Source organism: Pogona vitticeps, chromosome 5 (assembly GCF_051106095.1).
Source record: "Pogona vitticeps strain Pit_001003342236 chromosome 5, PviZW2.1, whole genome shotgun sequence".
Taxonomy (NCBI): domain Eukaryota; kingdom Metazoa; phylum Chordata; class Lepidosauria; order Squamata; family Agamidae; genus Pogona; species Pogona vitticeps.
In genome coordinates, this window is record NC_135787.1 from 164523371 (window position 1) to 164541595 (window position 18225).

The window sequence follows — 18225 nt, forward strand, 5'->3', positions numbered from 1 at the left end:
TTTCTTCTGTTCCTCCAGGAATTGTCTGTGCAACAGGAAGTAAGGCCTAGTGACCAGGACTTCTGTTCGCCAAAACACAGGAAGCATGTTGAGAAATTACTATGGGCATTGTCCATTCTTCCAGACATGTGTGCATACTTACTCAAAAGAACAATGGAAGAAAACAAAAAGGGAAAAAAAACCAAAGCTTAAATAAGTGGAGAAAAGCCAAGTGCCTTCTGTTTTCATTTCTTGGCACAATGCATGTTAGAGAATATTTCCTTGTTAAGAAGGCAAAGGGATTACATCTCTCTCAACTCTTTTTATTGGTAAAAAGGAAACTCTCAATAACAGGATGTTCTGAGACTCTCAACGTTATTATAATCAAGTGTCACTGCCTTTTGGATTTGAATTGTAGGTGCTGTTGATTTGTTGCTGTTATTTTCACTATGTTGTATGCACCCTGGACAAAATCCCTTTGACGTTTGCCATGCAAAAGCAATTAGACAAATGGTCTGCCTCTCCAGTTGGCTTTCCTGAAATTGGCCATGCATCTGGTCCTCTGCCCAATTTTGGGACCAGCATCATTCATGCAAAAGACAATATGACAGAGGGAGTGAAGCACTTATATAATTGTCCTTCTCCTGTGTGTTTCATCACCAGGATTCTGGCCATGAATTGTGTGACCTACTGGCTGGCTGGGGATATTGAGAACTATGGGCCAGCACATGATAAGAAAGGCTGGTCTCATGGATGCCCTTCTGCAGGCAAATACTTACAGGCTTGCCATGGAACTGCCTAAAGTCCTATTGATGCTAGGTTTGCCAGGTCAGCAACATCCCATTTTTAAGGGCCCAAACCTGAGACTAAGGGCAAGACCCTTGGGATGTTGCAGAAGGTAAATAAGAGTTGGAAAGGATGCTGGAACCTCTTCTTGGCCAACAGTTTATAAAAACTGGCAATGTGGAAACCCAGAGCCAGAGAGAAAACACAACTTTAGGGGACAAGCAGGCATCAAAATGAGCTCTGGTGCCAATTCAAAGGACAGAGACGGGCGCCCAGATTTTAAAAGCTGCCTCACGTAAATGTATACCCCATCTTAAATTTAAATCCACCTCATATTTAATATTTTCCCCTGCTCCTGCCCTGACCCAGCCTTCAGATTTGTCTCTCTGGCTGGAGGACCAAGAAAGCATGATAATTCCCTGAAACTTCAGCCATTATCCTGAGACCAGGCAATCCTAGTTGATAGGGTTGTGGAACATGAATGCAGAAGTTCTAATGATACCATATTTCCTGGATAACAAATGTTGCAAGCTACTCCTCTTACTCCTGACAGAACATAATCCAGCCTCTATTATACAAGGTACCTGAGGACCAGGTTAGTGTAGTAGACAGAGTATCTGAGTACAATACACAAAAATCTGTATTCAAATATCCACTCTTCTATGGAAAATCAGTGGGGAGGTGACAAAAGTAAACCACATCTTGGACATCTCACATACCTCACAAAAACCCTGTTATGGTCACTATAAACTAGAAGTGAGTTGAGGACACATAAGAATATAGTTATTCTGCAAAGCATTTGGGGAGGTGACTTAGTTTTAAATGAGCAATTAAGACCATTAGCTTTATTTAAGAAAACTTGCTCCTGTTCAGATTTTGTTTGTTGACATTGATTAGCACACCAGCCTCAATTTTTGGACTGAAGGCATAGCTAGAGGGGCTTCACATTGAGCACCTGCATGGCCCTCAACTACCAAATCCAAACATTTAAAATTAGGAACAAATACTTCCCCCATGTATAATTACAGAGTATCTTCTCCTGCTGTCCTGTAGCAGACTTCAGAGAAAATAAACATCCATGTTTGAACACCTTTCAGGATAAATAGTGACTGCAAACAGATTTATATATATATAAATATATACAGTATATACAAATATTTTATATATTTTTAAATACTATGGACAGCCACAGTAAACCCTTCTATTTATATTTTTATATGACGGGAAAGAATAGATATCACTCCTTTCAAACCACCGTAGCTACACTGAGCCCCAAGAACAGACAATTGTGTTTCTACATTTTCTGTTAGTTTTAACATGTTGATGTAATGCTCCTACATAATAGATGAATATCCATGGAGAAAGACATTGGCATGATTGATGTGGTTCTGCAGCCCTATCGGCTGGTGTTCCTCAACCTTGAGTGAGGTGGGTGGGATGAGTGGGGATGAAGGATGGAAGAGGGGTGGCTGGTGGGTCGAGGTCCTGGGAGGGTGACTGCAGCAGGTCTAATGTTGATCGGTGGGAAGCTCTGCTTTTCTACAACCCGTAAATGGTAACCATGGGTTACTGTAAATTACTGTATTAATCATATGCTGGAATGATTTAGAATCTTAATATCTGATGAATACCAAATGGATATTTAGACAGTGCCACATTCCAAGCATTTGTGCATCTTTTCTCATCTATTTAGAAACTGGGGTGAAGGACCGATCAAGCATTTTCAAGAACATCTGTAGGATTCTACACACACATCTGCCCACCAGGGGGAACCACTTAGCACTATGTTAGAATGATTCACACATCACAATGACATTACTGTATATTAAAATAATAAATAAATAAAGAATTTGAGAGAGCATCCGCCCCTTCCTTTCACCCACTGCCATGGATAATCCTGGGTGTTTGCAGTTGAGAATTATGTTTTTAATATGTGTACAAAATTCCATGTTGATATCTTAGAGCCCATGGAAGATATTTCACTGCAGTGTATTTTTCATCTTGTAAAAAGAGATGGGCACAAACGGCCAAATTGGCAGATTGTGCCAGTTCATACTTTGGCCAAACAGGTGTTCAGCGTTTCCCTGCCCCACCTCCTCTGGGCACTGCCTCTGAGTGGGTGCCTGCCAGAGGAGGCAGGGCTGAGAAGTGCAGAACACCTGTTCAGTCAAAGTATGAACCTGCATGAACAGCTGGTTTGGTGGTTCGCACCCATCTCTGCTTGTAAGCTTCCTTGATAATAATGTTGGTATGTGCTGGGTGTTTTCCTTGAAACACTGAACTGGGCTCTAAAGGGACATACAACCCTTCATTCCTATATCTCAGTCCTAAAAAGGGATCTTGCATTGTTGTTGTTTTGTGCCATCAAGTCACCTCTGATTTAAGGTAACCCTATGGATGAGCTATGTAGGACTACTTGCTCATCTTTCTGGTAGTCCAGGATATCTGCAAAGCTCCCCTCCTGCATCCTATTTCAAATGAATCATTTCCCCCCATCAGCTTTCTTTACTGTCCAGCTTTCACAGCCGTACCTGGGAATACAAGAGTGTGGATGATCTTGGTCATGGTCTCCAGTGACACTTTCTTACATTTGATTATCTTTTCTATTTCCTCCATTGCTGCCCTTCTGAGTCTCAATTGTATTCTGATTTCTTATCTGGATTGATGGTTGAATCAAGGTATATAAAATCTTTCACTATTTCAATTTCTTCATTGTTATCATTAAAGTTGTAGTCATGATTTTTGTCTTTTTAACACTCAATTGCACTCCTGCTTTGGCACTTTCTTCTTTCAGTTTTCCTAACAGTCCTTTCAAATCATTTCCACTTTCTGCCAGTAAGATGGTGTAATCTGGATATCTTAAATTATTGATGTTTCTTCCACCACTTTTCACTCTTCCGCAATCTGAATCTAGTCTGGTTTTACATATGATACAGACTGAACAGATTAGGATATAAAATGCACCCTTGTCTGACACCTTTGCCTGTAGGAAACCATTCTGTCTCTCCATAGTCATTCCTAACGATAGGTCCACAATAGAAGCTATGCATCAGGACTATCAAGTGCCGAGGCACTCCCACTTGTTTCAGAACAATCTACAGTGGACCCTCGACTTACAGACGGCTCGACTTACAGACTTTTCGACTTACAGACTTCTCTGGCCGCAAAATTTAGGTTTGACTTGCAGCCGGAGAATCGACCTACAGACTAGAAAAAAAAACAAAATGGAACAAAAATGGAACAAAAACAGCTGATTACGGGATTAATTGGTTTTCAATGCATTGTAGGTCAATGGAGACTCGACCTACAGACTTTTCGACCTGCAGCCACTGTTCCAATATGGATTAATTCCGTAAGTAGAGGGTCCACTGTATAGTCCATTCAGTCAAAGCTTTGCTGTAGTCTATAAAGCATAGACTGATCTTCCAAAATTCCTTGGTGCTCTCCAGTAGGCAGCAGGCATTTGCAATGTAATCTCTAGTGCCTCTTCCTTTTTGAAATCTAGCTTGAATTGTGGATATAAATACATCATAATTCAATAACTCTTGCATTATGATGTGTTTATATGTAAAAAAACTTAATTTCATTGTCTCGTGTTTTGCAGTTTTCTACATTGTTTTGCATTTTACAGTATATCACAGAAGTGAGTACACCCCCTCACGTTTTATAAATATTTTAGTATATCTTTTCATGTGACAACACTGAAGAAATGACACTTGGCTACAATGTAAAGCAGTGAGTATACAGCTTGTATAACAGTGTAAATGTGCTGTCCCCTCAAAATAACGCAACACACAGCCATTCTTGTCTAAACTGCTGGCAACAAAAGCGAGTACACCCCTAAGTGACAATGTCGAAATTCGACTCAAGTAGCCATTTTCCCTTTCTGGTGTCATGAGACCCATTAGTGTCACAAGTCTCAGGTGTGAAGGGGGAGCAGGTGTTATTGCTCTCACTTTCTCTGACTGGTCACTGGAAGTTCCACATGGCACCTCACGGTAATGAACTATGAGGATCTGAAAAAATGAACTGTTGCTCTACATAAAGATGGCCTAGGCTATAAGAAGATTGCCAAAACCCTGAAACTGAGATGCAGCACGGTGGCCAAGACCATGCAGCAGTTTAACAGGACAGGTTCCACTCAGAACAGGCCTCACCATAGTCGACCAAAGAAGTTGAGTGCCCGTGCCCAGTGTCATATCCAGAGGTTGGCTTTGGGAAATAGAAGTATGAGTGCTGCCAGCATTGCTGCAGAAATTGAAGAGGTGGGAGGGTCAGCCTGTCAGTGCTCAGACCATGCATCGCACACTGCATCAAATTGATCTCCAGGGCTGTCATTCCAGAAGGAAGCCTCTTCTAAAGATGATGCACAAGAAAGCCCACATACGGTTTGCTGCAGACAAGCAGACTAAGGACATGGATTTCTGGAACCATGTCCTGTGGTCCAGTGAGACCAAGATAAACTTATTTGGCTCAAAGGGTGTCAAGCGTGTATGGCGGCAAACAGGTGAGGAGTACAAAGACAAGTGTGCTGTGCCTACAGTCAAGCATTGTGGTGGGAGTGTCATGGTCTGGGGGCTGCATGAGTGCTGCTGGTACTGGGGAGCTACAGTTCACTGAGGGAACCATGAATGCCAACATGTACTGTGACATGCTGGAGCAGAGCATGATCCCTTCCCTTCGGAGACTGGGCCACAGGGCAGTATTCCAACATGATAACGACCCCAAACACAACTGCAAAATGACCACCACCTTGCTCAAGAAGCTGAAGGTACAGGTGATGGACCGGCCAAACCCTATTGAACATCTGTGGGCATCCTGAAATGGAAGGTGGAGGTGCGCAAGGTCTCTAACATCCACCAGCTCTGTGACGTTGTCATGGAGGAGTAGAAGAGGACTCCAGTGGCAACTTGTGAACCTCTGGTGAACTCTATGCCCAAGAGAGTTAAGGCAGTGCTGGAAAATAATGGTGGCCACACAAAATATTGACAATTTGTGCCCAATGTGGACATTGTCACTTAGGGGTGTACTCACTTTTGTTGCCAGCGGTTTAGACATTATTGTGTTACTTTGAGGGGACAGCACTTTTACACTGTTATACAAGCTATATACTCACTGCTTTACATTGTAGCCAAGTGTCATTTCTTCAGTGTTGTCACATGAAAAGATATACTAAAATATTTATGAAATGTGAGGGGGTGTACTCACTTCTGTGATACACTGTATGTTCCGAAACATAAAATTGTTTCCTTTGCATGAGTATTGATTGCATTCTAGTAGTTCAATATTTAGTTGAGCTATTGTAAACAAACAGAGAGGTCACCAAACAAGTGAATTAAATTAATGGCCTTGGATTACTTAGCCAAAACTATTTGACTTGAAGATAAATATCTTGTTTCTCAGATTTAAATGTTGTCATCAAATATTAGATTTTTTTTCCAGCTACAATCCCTTCCTCCCACCCACTTGGGATGCATTGCTACAGGCAGAAGTAGGAGAACTGGCTGTACAAGATAAGATACAGGTGTGTGTTGTTAACCATTGGCTCAAAATTCTTAACATACAATTTGGCAGATTATCATCAGTTCTCCAGATAAGAAGCAAAACACTGAATGACATGTTTGCACCTAAGCCTGCAGCAGCCCCTGAATGCGGAACCTGAGAAATACCACCTTGGCCATTGACAAATGCAGCCAAAGGAAGGAGCTACAAACAAAGGAAGTTTCTTAATAGCAGCAGATGAAAGCTGTTCTTTTAAGTGTTTTTATTTCTCCTTCATTAAAAAAAAAAAGCACCAAAGAAGTATCTAACAGATCAAAACTAATAAAAATAACAACTCCAAAACATTTTTTTTTAAAAAAATCTGGAAACAATTCAAAAGGCCAAGTTACAAAAATGTAACTTGACACCTTTTCTTAAAACAGAGAAAGCTGGTTTTGGTTTTGGCTCTAAGGGATTCCACAATTTGGGAGTAACAAAGGAAAATACACTCCTATATGTGTCTCTCAAGAGGGCTTTGTGAAGGCCAGTACAGTTATCTCTACCTCTGGATAGCCTCAGGTCATTTGTGGTTGCACCTTTCGCTCACTGGAGCAAATAAAGGACCTAATTTTCGCTTGTAAGTGTGTTGTCTGCAGATCTTAAACCTGACAGGCTTGTAAGGAAGCAGAGGGACCTTAGATAGCTGGAATCTGCATTAAACATATTAGGATCTAAAGTTAAAGCAAACAGCTTGAGTAGAATCTGGACTATGATTTGACAACCACATTGTACTGTTGGATTTGTATACAACAGTGATTCTCAACCTTTCAGCCTCCAATTGTTTTGAATGTCAGCTCCTAGTATCCAGCAAATATCAAAGTCAGGGGTTCGGATTTTAAGAAAGCCTTAAAAATATATCTTGTTAGGCTAACATGATGCCCTGCAGGATTGTTTTTAACTGTACTCTTCCTTGATTTTGATGGTCTTTAATGCATTTAGCTGGTTTTAATGGCTTCTATGGTGGGGTTGTTTTATTGGATCATATTTTATTGCTAAATCTACTTTTACTTACTTGTTTTTATTCTTTTATCAAGATTATAAACTGCCTTGAGTGCTATTTTCTACTTAGTGGAAATGTGGGCTATAAATGGAACCATTAAATAAGGAAGCAACCAAGGGAATGAACGAACTGAAGTCCAAAACATGGAGAGTCACAAGGTGAGAAGTCGTCGTCATCGTTTAGTCGTTTAGTCGTGTCCGACTCTTCGTGACCCCATGGACCAGAGCACGCCAGGCCCTCCTATCTTCCACTGCTTCCCGTAGTTGTGTCAATTTCATGTTGGTTGCTTTGCAGACACTGTCCAGCCATCTCATCCTCTGTCATCCCCTTCTCCTCTTGCCGTCACACTTTCCCAACATCAGGGTCTTTTCCAGGGAGTTTTCTCTTCTCATGAGATGGCCAGAGTACTGGAGCCTCAGCTTCAGGATCTGTCCTTCCAGTGAGTACTCAGGGTTGATTTCCTTCAAAATGGATAGGTTTATTCTCCTTGCAGTCCAGGGGACTCTCAAGAGCCTCCTCCAGCACCACAATTCCTCCAGTCCAGCCTTCTGCATGATGTATTCTGCATGTAAGTTAAATAAGCCGGGGGACAATATACAGCCTTGTCATACTCCTTTCCCAATTTTTAACCAATCAGTTGTTCCATATCCAGTTCTAACTGTTGCTTCCTGTCCCACATATAGGTTTCTCAGGAGATAGACAAGGTGGTCAGGCATGCCCATTTCTTTAAGGACTTGCCATAGTTTGCTGCGGACCACACAGTCAAAGGCTTTTGCATAGTCAATGAAGCAGAAGTAGGTGAGAACTAGTGCTGTACAAACCTCCAGGCCAGGTGTGTTTGCTGGCTTGAACAATAATGAGACTCTACTGATGCTTCCTGTAATAGATATTTTTGACTTTCAGCATCTTCTCGCAAGCTTTATAGGAGATCTGTGAGACACAACTGTTGGATGGCTCAGTGGTTTAGGTGTCTGGCTGTGGAGCAGGACATTGGGAGCTTGATTCTCCGCTGTGCCTCCTTGACAATCCATAGGATCCCTTCCAGCTTTGCACTTCTAAAATCACCATCATGGGGCAAGGAGAAGGGGTTAATGAATGCTTTTACTGTATCCTGTAGTTCGGCTGTTGAAGATTTGGCTGAAAAAACCTCCAGTGAAAGGGTGAAAAAAAATCTAAATATATCAGCCTAACAAGATTAGCACCACTAGAGTCTCACATGGTTAACATTAAAAAATAAAACAAAAACCCTGCTACTCAATGGTGCTCCCTGAATAATCTACCCTGAGTAATCTAATTTCCAGCTGAGGAAAATATTTGTATCACAAAGAACCTATTTAATGCCAGCTAATGGACTACATGGTTGTTATGCAAAACAAAAAACACACAAAAAGCCCCTAGAGTTATGAACTACGTGACTGTGTTTAGTGTTCTGATGTAGTAAAAGATTTATCGGACCAGCTGCTTAACTTTGTTTTAGCAGAATGATAGATTAGATAGGATTTTAATTTTAACTGCTCTATAGAAACTTACTTTTATTCTTGATGATAAGAGTGTAACAATTTCTGTAAAGGTTGTTGGCTTCTCAGGAGCAACTGCAAAAAGTAGTTCATTGAAGGCAATTCCTTCCCTGTATTATTCAACCTGAAGTATAGATTATATGGTGCATTTTGGTTAGTTATAATGTCCTTTGGTTGATGCGATCAAATAAAGATGAAACTCCCTCCCACACAAAATGACTCAATTTCAAAATCCAAATATTAAGATTTTAAAAAGGAGATTTTAGTTATTTATTTATTTATTTAAACATTTGTCACCTGCTCCTGTATGACAGGATCTCAGGATTTCAAGAGGCATTTTGTACCTGAGTTTGAAATGTAACCATTTCAATTAAGATTCTTTGCCCAAAGTTTGATTCAGTTCACAATGTGAAGCAGCCATCCTAGTTTCACAACTGAATTTTATACCTTTTCATCCTTAAATAAGGTTCAATCACAATTGCCAAAAAAAAAAGTTGCACTGTTTCTGCTCTTACTGTATTTGGATCATTTCAAAATTTTCTGTTCACACAAAACATGGCTAATATTGATTCATTTGCCCAGGCAATTGGTTTATTTCCTCCTCACCAGGAGGGTAGTTTTAAAATGTACCGATGATGTATCGCTTCATTCCTTATCATTTCAGCACACGTGAATATTACTAGTGATTTACTTCCTTTGCTAAGAGGTCAGGTTTTTGTGTGCTGCGACCACTTCATGGCCACTGCAGTTCTACCTTATTAAAAATAATATTTTAAAGGAATATTCATAAATCACTAGTAGCATCCGCCACTACCACACACACACACACACACACACACACACACACACACAAACATGAATACATAGCTCAGAAGGAGACAGCCTCCCCACCGCGCCTTGTGGGTAAAAAAAGGGCTTGAAAGGAGAAAAGGACATTTCCTGCTATGAACTATAAAGAAAGGGGAGCTGCATTAACATCTCTTCACAATACTTGGCAAGTCTTTTAATACCTGCTTCCTCCTCTCAATACTGTTCAAGAGGGAAAAGAAAAATGAAAGTCAAGAACTGAGAGAGAGCTATGCAGGTAAATAAGGAAAAGGGGTTGAGTAAGTGAAAGAGAGAAGGGAAAGGGGGGGAAATGCTTGCACTGCTTTAGTGATATATCACTTTTGTAATTTTTGACCCAAGAAACAGTAGAGCAAATGAACTGATACAAAATTAGAGCACTGTAGCCTACAATAATGGTTCAAATAAAAAGAAATGTAGTGCTGTAGTTCAAAACCATGTAAACGTTCCCACCGATATATATATATAGCACATGACCACTGGAAAAAAGTATCAGTACAAGAGAGAGTGATGAAAACTATCAACTATCAGTATAACTGATGTTCTTTTTGAACGTGTGATTGAACCCTAGTTTAAGTGAAAAGACAACTTGTCAAATGGAAATTCCCAGAAACAAGCTGGAAATAGGCATTGTCTTATCCAGTTATCTTGATTTTGCATATCTGTCTTTTACTGACTGCTAGCAGGACTGCCTCTCCACTAGCCTAGGGGAGACCATACACTCTTCCATTGACTCTTGATCTGCTTGTTCCAGAACTGGGCCCTTGCCTGCAACTGATGTCTAACCTGGCAAAGTCCTGATATGTCATCTGCCCGCATTCCCAACAAAGCCAAACAGATCATTGCCAGGAAGGTGGCAACTCTCTTGCAGTTCCTGGGCTAGAAATGTGTGAAATGGGTTTCAGGCCCAGCTGCATTTTCAAAAACCAAGCCATGAGCTGAAAGGCAGTAAATCAAGAACAAAGGTCAGAAGAACCACAAAGATATATTTTCAGGATAGACCATTTAGGAAGGCTGGCCAAAAAAACCAAAAAAAAAAACATTAAATTTACTATTTAAAATTTGTGGCAAGGACACAAAGGAAAAGAGAGATCTAAAGACAAAAGACTGTATAAAACTGTGAGAGAAATTTTAGACAAAGAAAACCACCCACGTCTGGAGAAAGGGAGGAATGTGTGTGTGCCCTTTGAAGCTTCTTGCAGAGCTGTATTTGCCAGATACTATTATCTGACCTGGGTGGGTCAAGTTGTATCACTCTCCCTTCCCCTCCCTTTGCTCCTTGGACCCAGTTTGCGCTTTGAGTTCAGTTCTTATGTAATCTAGAAAGTCTCCTGGGAAATCTGCAACCAATCCTATTTCAGTCACTGAAACTCAGTCTTATGCCAGGGGAGAAAGGTAGGACAGAAATGGAATTAACTAAGCAAGCAATGACTTGCAGTCCATATGGCAAAGATGGCCAATTGGTGCCCCTTCAGATGGTGCTGAACTTAACATCTGTCATCCCTCACTGTTGACAATGCAGGTTAGGGATGACGACAATTGGAGTAGGACCACAAAGTGCTCGCCCTCTTCTACATATCTCGGCAAGTGACTAAAATTGCCCACTAGAGGGCGCAGTCACACTGGCACCCAAAGGGGCTTTGCCAGTTATATTGGTGGGCTGGGAATTTGTTGTCATCTTGAATACATTTATTACAGTCGTGGCCAAAAATATTGGCACCCTTGCAATTCTGTCAGAAAATTTCTTCTCTCAGAAAATTGTTACAGTTGCAAATGTTTTTGTACTCACGTGTTCATTTCTTTGGTTTGCGTTGGAACAACACACAAAAAAAACCCTTAGAATAAAAGTCAAATCTGATACAATCCCATAGAAGAAATGTAGTAGCCCTCATGGTCAACCAAAGAGTGGGGAAAACTGTACTGGGATACAATCTCAAAAATGACAGAATGATTTCAATACGAATCTAGGCAATCCTTTCAAAATCACAGTCATCCAAGTTTATGAACCAATCACCCATGCTGAAGAGGCTGAAATTGACCAATTCTACAACACCTTCTAGAACTGACAGCAAAGAAAGATGTTCTTCTCATTCTAGGGGACTGGAATGCTAAAGTAGGGAGGCAAGTAATAAAAGGAACAACACATAAGTTTGGCCTTGGAGTTCAAAATGAAACAGGGCGAGGGCTAATAGAGTTTTGTCAAGAGAACAAGCTGGTCATCACAAACACTCTTTTCCAACAACACAAGAGGCGACTCTACACATGGACATCACCAGATGGGCAATACCGAAATCAGATTGATTATGTTCTCTGCAGCCAAAGATGCTCTATACAGTCAGCAAAAACAAGACCTGGAGCTGATTGTGGCTCTGATCATCAGCTTCTTATAGCAAAATTCAAGCTTAAACTGAAGAAAGTAGGAAAAATCACTGGGCTAGTCAGGTATAATCTAAAGCAAATCCCTTATGAATACACAGTGGAAGTGAAGAACAGATTAAGGAACTAGATTTGGTGGACAATGTGCCTAAAGAAATATGGATGGAGGCTCATAACACTGTACAGGAGGCAGCAACAAAAACCATCCCAAGGAAAAGGAAATGCAAGGAAACAAAGTGGCTGTCCAACGAGGCCTTACAAATAGCAGAGAAGAAAGGGAAACAAAATGCAAGGGAGATAGGGAAAGTTACAGAAAATTGAATGCAGACTTCCAAGGATTAGCAAGGAGAAACAAGAGAGCCTTTGTAAACGAACAGTTCAAAGATACAGTGGGGTCTTGACTTGAGAACTTAATCCGTATTGGAAGGTGGTTCTCAAGTCAAAAAGTTCTCAGGTCAAATCTGCATTTCCCATAGGAATGCATTGAAAACCATTTGATCCGTACAGTGGGGTCTCTACTTAAGAACGTCTCTACTTAAGAACAATCCAACTTAAGAACAGCTCCATTTGCTAAATTTTGCTTCTACTTGAGAACAGAAATCCAAGATAAGAACAGGAAAAAAAAACCTTTCCTGCTCTTTTTTTAACCTTAGGTCATCTTAGGTTAAAAAAAAATTCTCCCCATAGTGGTAGAGTATGTATTAACCAGCTTTGGTTAATATACGAACGCACCTCTACATAACAAAAAAACAGCCAGAACGGATTAATTGGTTTTCAGTCCATTCCTATGGGAAATTTTGCTTCAACTTAAGAACATTTCAACTTAAGAACACCATTCCAAAACGGATTAAGTTCTTAAGTAGAGGTTTCACTGTAGTTTCTATGGACGGAAAAGAGCAGATACAGATTAAATGGTTTTCAATGCATTCCTATGGGAAATGCAGATTCAACATAAGAACTTTTCAACTTGAGAACCACCTTCCAATACGGATTAAGTTCTTAAGTAGAGACCCCACTGTATCTGCTCTTTTCCGTCCATAGAAACTAATGGGAAGCTGCTATTCTGCCTTCGACCACTAGAGGGGGATATTTTGTTTCTTTTTTTCTTAGGTCAAGAAAGGTTCAGGGAAGGCAGGGAAAATACAGTCCAGGCAGTACAGTACCAGGCAGTCCGAAGACTGTCTCCCAATCCACTCTCTAAACGCTGGGAGGAGTGAGGAAGCAGATAGGCACCCTTTTCACTGGCCAACAGTTAACTGAAAGTTCACATTTTGCACTTTCCCTGCCTCCCACGTGGTTTTTTTCAGTTCTTAACTCAAATCTAAGTATGTAAGTCAAGTCAATATTTTCCTATGAGAGCAGTTCTTAAGTCAAAATGTTCTTAACTCAAGCCGTTCTTAAGTCAAGACCCCACTGTATAGAGGAAAATAAAAAGGAGAAAACCAGAGATCTGTTCAAGAAAACTGGAGATATTAAAGGAATATTTTGTGCAAAGATGGACATGATAAAGAACAAAAATGGTAGTGACCTCACAGAAGCAGAAGACATCAATAAGAGGTGACAAGAATACACAGAGGAATTATACCAGAAAGATTTGGATGTTCCGGATAACACAGATAGTGTGGCTGCTGACCTTGAGCCAGACATCCTGGGGAGTGAAGTCAAGTGGGCCTTAGAAAGCATGGCTAACAACAAGGCCAGTGGAGGTGATGGCATTCCACTTGAACTATTTGGCTAACCAAAGTGGACTTTTTCAAATGACTCTGGAAACTTTGAATATCTGTTTATAAGCATTTGGGCAGCAGGAACAGAATGGCACAACAAGGACAATTTTGGAATGAAATAAAATCTACTCTTCAAACAATACTAGAAATAGTGAGATCCCACTATCAAGAGACAAAATTGTCCAATCAACATCAGAAGAATTACAGTCCGCAAGCAACAGGGAACAACGAAGAAGGAAATGAGAATATTCTAGATGATATATGCCAATCAAAGCAGGAGCAGGAGAGGAGAGTACTAAGGGAAGACAAAGAGATAACAACAGCAAAATTAACAACAACAACGAAAAAAGCCTGGAAGGTCCATTGAAGATAGACCAAGTACATAAAGAGTTAGTGGACATAAATCAGATGTATAAAATGGTTTCAGAGGATATGAAAGATGGCAGAATGCTTAGAGACACAGAAATACTAAATGAGAAAAGAGAAATTGGAGAGGGAATTACCTAGAAAGATGAAAAAAGGGAAAACAAGGAAGGGCCCCTTAATATTGAAAATATGTATATATTTAACATCGGGAACAGTAAAAGGGTATACTCTGTATATTAGAAAGGAGAGTTAAATTGAAATAAGGAAGCCCTAATCAGGGTAAAGATGTAATATGGTGGTTTTTTATTTTAAGTAAACTAAACTAGATACAGTATAAAGCTGGGTCATGGATCTGGAACCACTTTCAATAAGAATGTTATTAGAGGACCTTGAGAATATTATATAATATGAGAGTAATATTATGATAGTAGTCATACTATATACTAAAATGTGTACATGAATGGTTTGAATGTTTGAAAGATGTTTGGAATTTGGGGGGACAACCGGGAAGACACTGAGATGTAAAAAACAAATAATTGTAAGCAAGCATGTAACACAATGTTTGACAAGCACAAAACAATGTAGATAGATTGAAAAATTAATAAAATGTTTATTAAAAAAAAGAAAGCATGGCTAACAACAAGGCCAGTGGAGGTGATGGCATTCCAGCTGAACTATTTAAAATCTTAAAAGATGATGCTGTGAAGGTGCTACATTCAATATGCCAGCAAGTTTGGAAAACTTAGCAGTGGCCAGAGGATTGGAAAAGATCAGTCTAGATCCCAATCCCAAAGAAGGGCAGTGCCAAAGAATGCTCCAACTACCAGGCTGGGTGGCCCCGCCATCGGTAGTCTGGGAAACACCCAATTGCATTCACTTCACACGCTAGCATCACAAGTTCAAAATCCTCCAAGGTAGACTTCTGCAGTATGTGGACTGAGAACTCCCAGAAGTACAAGCGGGATTTCAAAGGGCCAGAGGAACTAGAGACCAAATTGCTAACATGCACTGGATTATGGAGAAAGGCAGAGAGTTCCAGAAAAACTTTTATTTATTTATTTATTTATTTATTTATTTATTTGTTTGTTTGTTTGTTTGTTTGTTTGTTTGTTTGTTTGTTTGTTTGTTTGTTTGTTTGTTTGAATTTTTTGGCCCTGCCCCCCCAGACAGCGTCTACTTGGGGCGGTTTACAAATATCAAAAAATCATAAATATAATTAAACATCATAATCATTAAACATCTATTTCTGCTTCATTGACTATGCAAAAGCCTTTGACTGTGTTCACCACAACAAACTATGGCAAGTTCTTAAAGAAATGGGAGTGCCTGATCACCTTATCTATCTCCTGAGAAATCTAAATGTGGGACAGGAAGCAACAGTTAGAACTGGATATGGAACAACTGATTGGTTCAAAATTGGGAAAGGTTTATGACAACGCTGTATGTTGTCTCCCAGCTTATTTAACTTATATGCAGAATACACCATGCAAAAGACTGGACTGGAGGAATCCCAAGCCGGAATCAAGATTGCCGGAAGAAATATCAACAACCTCCAATATGCAGATGATATCACTCTGATGGCAGAAAGTGAGGAGGAATTAAAGAACCTCTTAATGAGGGTGAAAGAGGAGAGTGCAAAAATGGTCTGAAGCTCAACAGCAAAAAAACAAAAACAACCCAAGATAATGGCCACTGGTCCCATCACCTCCTGGCAAATAGAAGGGGAAGATATGGAGGCAGTGACAGATTTTACTTTCTTGGGCTCCATGATCACTGCAGATGGTGACAGCAGCCACAAAATTAAAAGAAGCCTGCTTCTTGAGAGGAGAGTGCTGACAAACCTAGACAGCAACTTAAAAAGCAGAGACATCACCTTGCCGACAAAAGTCCGCATAGTTAAAGCTATGGTTTTTCCAGTAGCGATGTATGGAAGTGAGAGCTGGGCCATCAAGGAAGCTGACCGCCGAAGAATTGATGCCCTTGAATTGTGGTGCTGGAGGAGACTCTTGAGAGTCCCCTGAAATGTAAGGAGAACAAACCTATCCATTTTGAAGGAAATCAACCCTGAGTGCTCACTGGAAGGACAGATCCTGAAGCTGAGGCTCCAATTCTAATGAGAAGAGAAAACTCCCTGGAAAAGACCCTGATGTTGCTAAAGTGTGAAGGCAAGAGGAGAAGGGGACAACAGAGGACGAGATGGTTGGACAGTGTCATCGAAGCTACCAACATGAATTTGACCAAAGTCCGGAAGGCAGTGGAAGACAGGAGGGTCTGGTGTGCTCTGGTCCATGGGGTCACGAAGAGTCAGACACAACGATTAAACAACAACAAATCGTTCTGAAATAGAGAAGTTCCCAGTCATAGTGTTCCTTAGCAGAAGCGTTCTGCTGGCCTTTAGAAAAATTGATATATCTAATGTGCTCCAGAATAGGATGGCTACTCCTGCATGTAGCAAACCTGTCCCTCCCTCCCTTGGATGAAGACAGGTGGACATCACACCATTGTTTTTGAGCAGGAATTTCTGGAGTGATCATCATACAAAGACTTTCCTGGACTGGGCCATGCATTCATTCAGTATCTAGATAAACCCAAGATGCCTTTTGGAAGTGCAACCCTTCCATTGGTGCAACCCTTCCATTGACTTTCCTGATGCTACCTGATCTCAACAATAAAAATGAACCCCTTCTGATCATTATTAATTTTTAAGCAACACCTGTTTTGATTTTTTAAATAAATGACATAAAGAGATACAAGAAAATGGTGTCCCTTGAGGAAATCTTCTACCTGAAGCGCCTACTATCCTCGGGGGGGGGGGGGGGGAGCCTGTTTCCCCTGTGATCAGAGGCACCAGGCGCCACCTTGTGGTGGAGCCAAGAAAGTTCAGTGGCTTCAAACACAAAATCATGCTGCTTTCCCAAGGAAGAAAGTTCTGCCCACAAGGGTCCACGATGGAGCAGTTATTTAATGAAATGAAATATATTCCAAAGTGGACATTATCCATAATAAATGTTGTGGCCATTGTAAGTTGATTGCCAATATTCCATTCCTTTGCAAGATGCTGTAGTAAGTGGTTGCTGATGTCTCTTGCCTGGAACTGATTTTCATTATCTATCTGAGTCCAGTTTCGGGGTCTGGATGTTAAAAACGAACGGCCTTCTTCATCCTTGTGGAACGACCTGCGTCAGGGAGGGGGAGAGGAGTCCAGCCCAGTCGGTTCTCTTTGGCTGGTCCTGGGCTTCCAATGCTTACCCATATTGGTATCCTTCTGGATTGGCTGTTTGAGTTGGACATGCAAGGAGCCTTCCTGAAGAATGTGAGGACTGAGAATACATTTGAGCATCTCCTAAGCAATGATGGCAAGCTGTTAGCTGTTCCTTCCATTCTAGAAACACCACTAGATTGCTTCCCACATGAACAAAGAAGAAGGCAGTCCGACTTGGCACGTGGGACTTCCCGAAGGTGATGCTCTGGGATTATTCAATAGCAGCCAAGCGATGGGTTTCCTCTGGATTCTGCTTAACCCCCGTGCCTTTTGCTATCTACAGGAAACCCCATGGTGATATTATTTAGGGATATGAGTTAAAAGACTCACCAAAATGGAGATGGCATCCAACTCTCACTCACCTTTTCTTCTAATGCAGGCGAGGACAGGCCATGTTCATCAATGGTAAGGCATTTGATTGAACTGGATTAGGGCCAACAAACTAAGACTCAGCAACAGAAATTCTTGTGCATGATTTGTCTGGTTAAATTGTGTTAACAGCATTTGATGACTCTTAAGACTCAGGTAGAATAGCATAAAATTTCAGGAGAAAGAAATGCTCAAAATTCCCTTTAAAGTGACTAGATTTTTTTTTAGATACATTAAAATGTATATCATTTCCACCTTTAGGTTATTTTTGAAATTTAAGTTCATTACATGTGTGTTTTTCCATTAGGTTATTTATTAAGGTAATTGAATTATTTGCAATGCATTTACAGCTAATTAAGCTTCAGGCCCTTTTGGATGAAACCAGTGCTCTGGATCCATTCCAGTCAGGCTTCAGGCCATGTCACAGCATAGAAACAGCACTGGTCACCCTGTTTGATG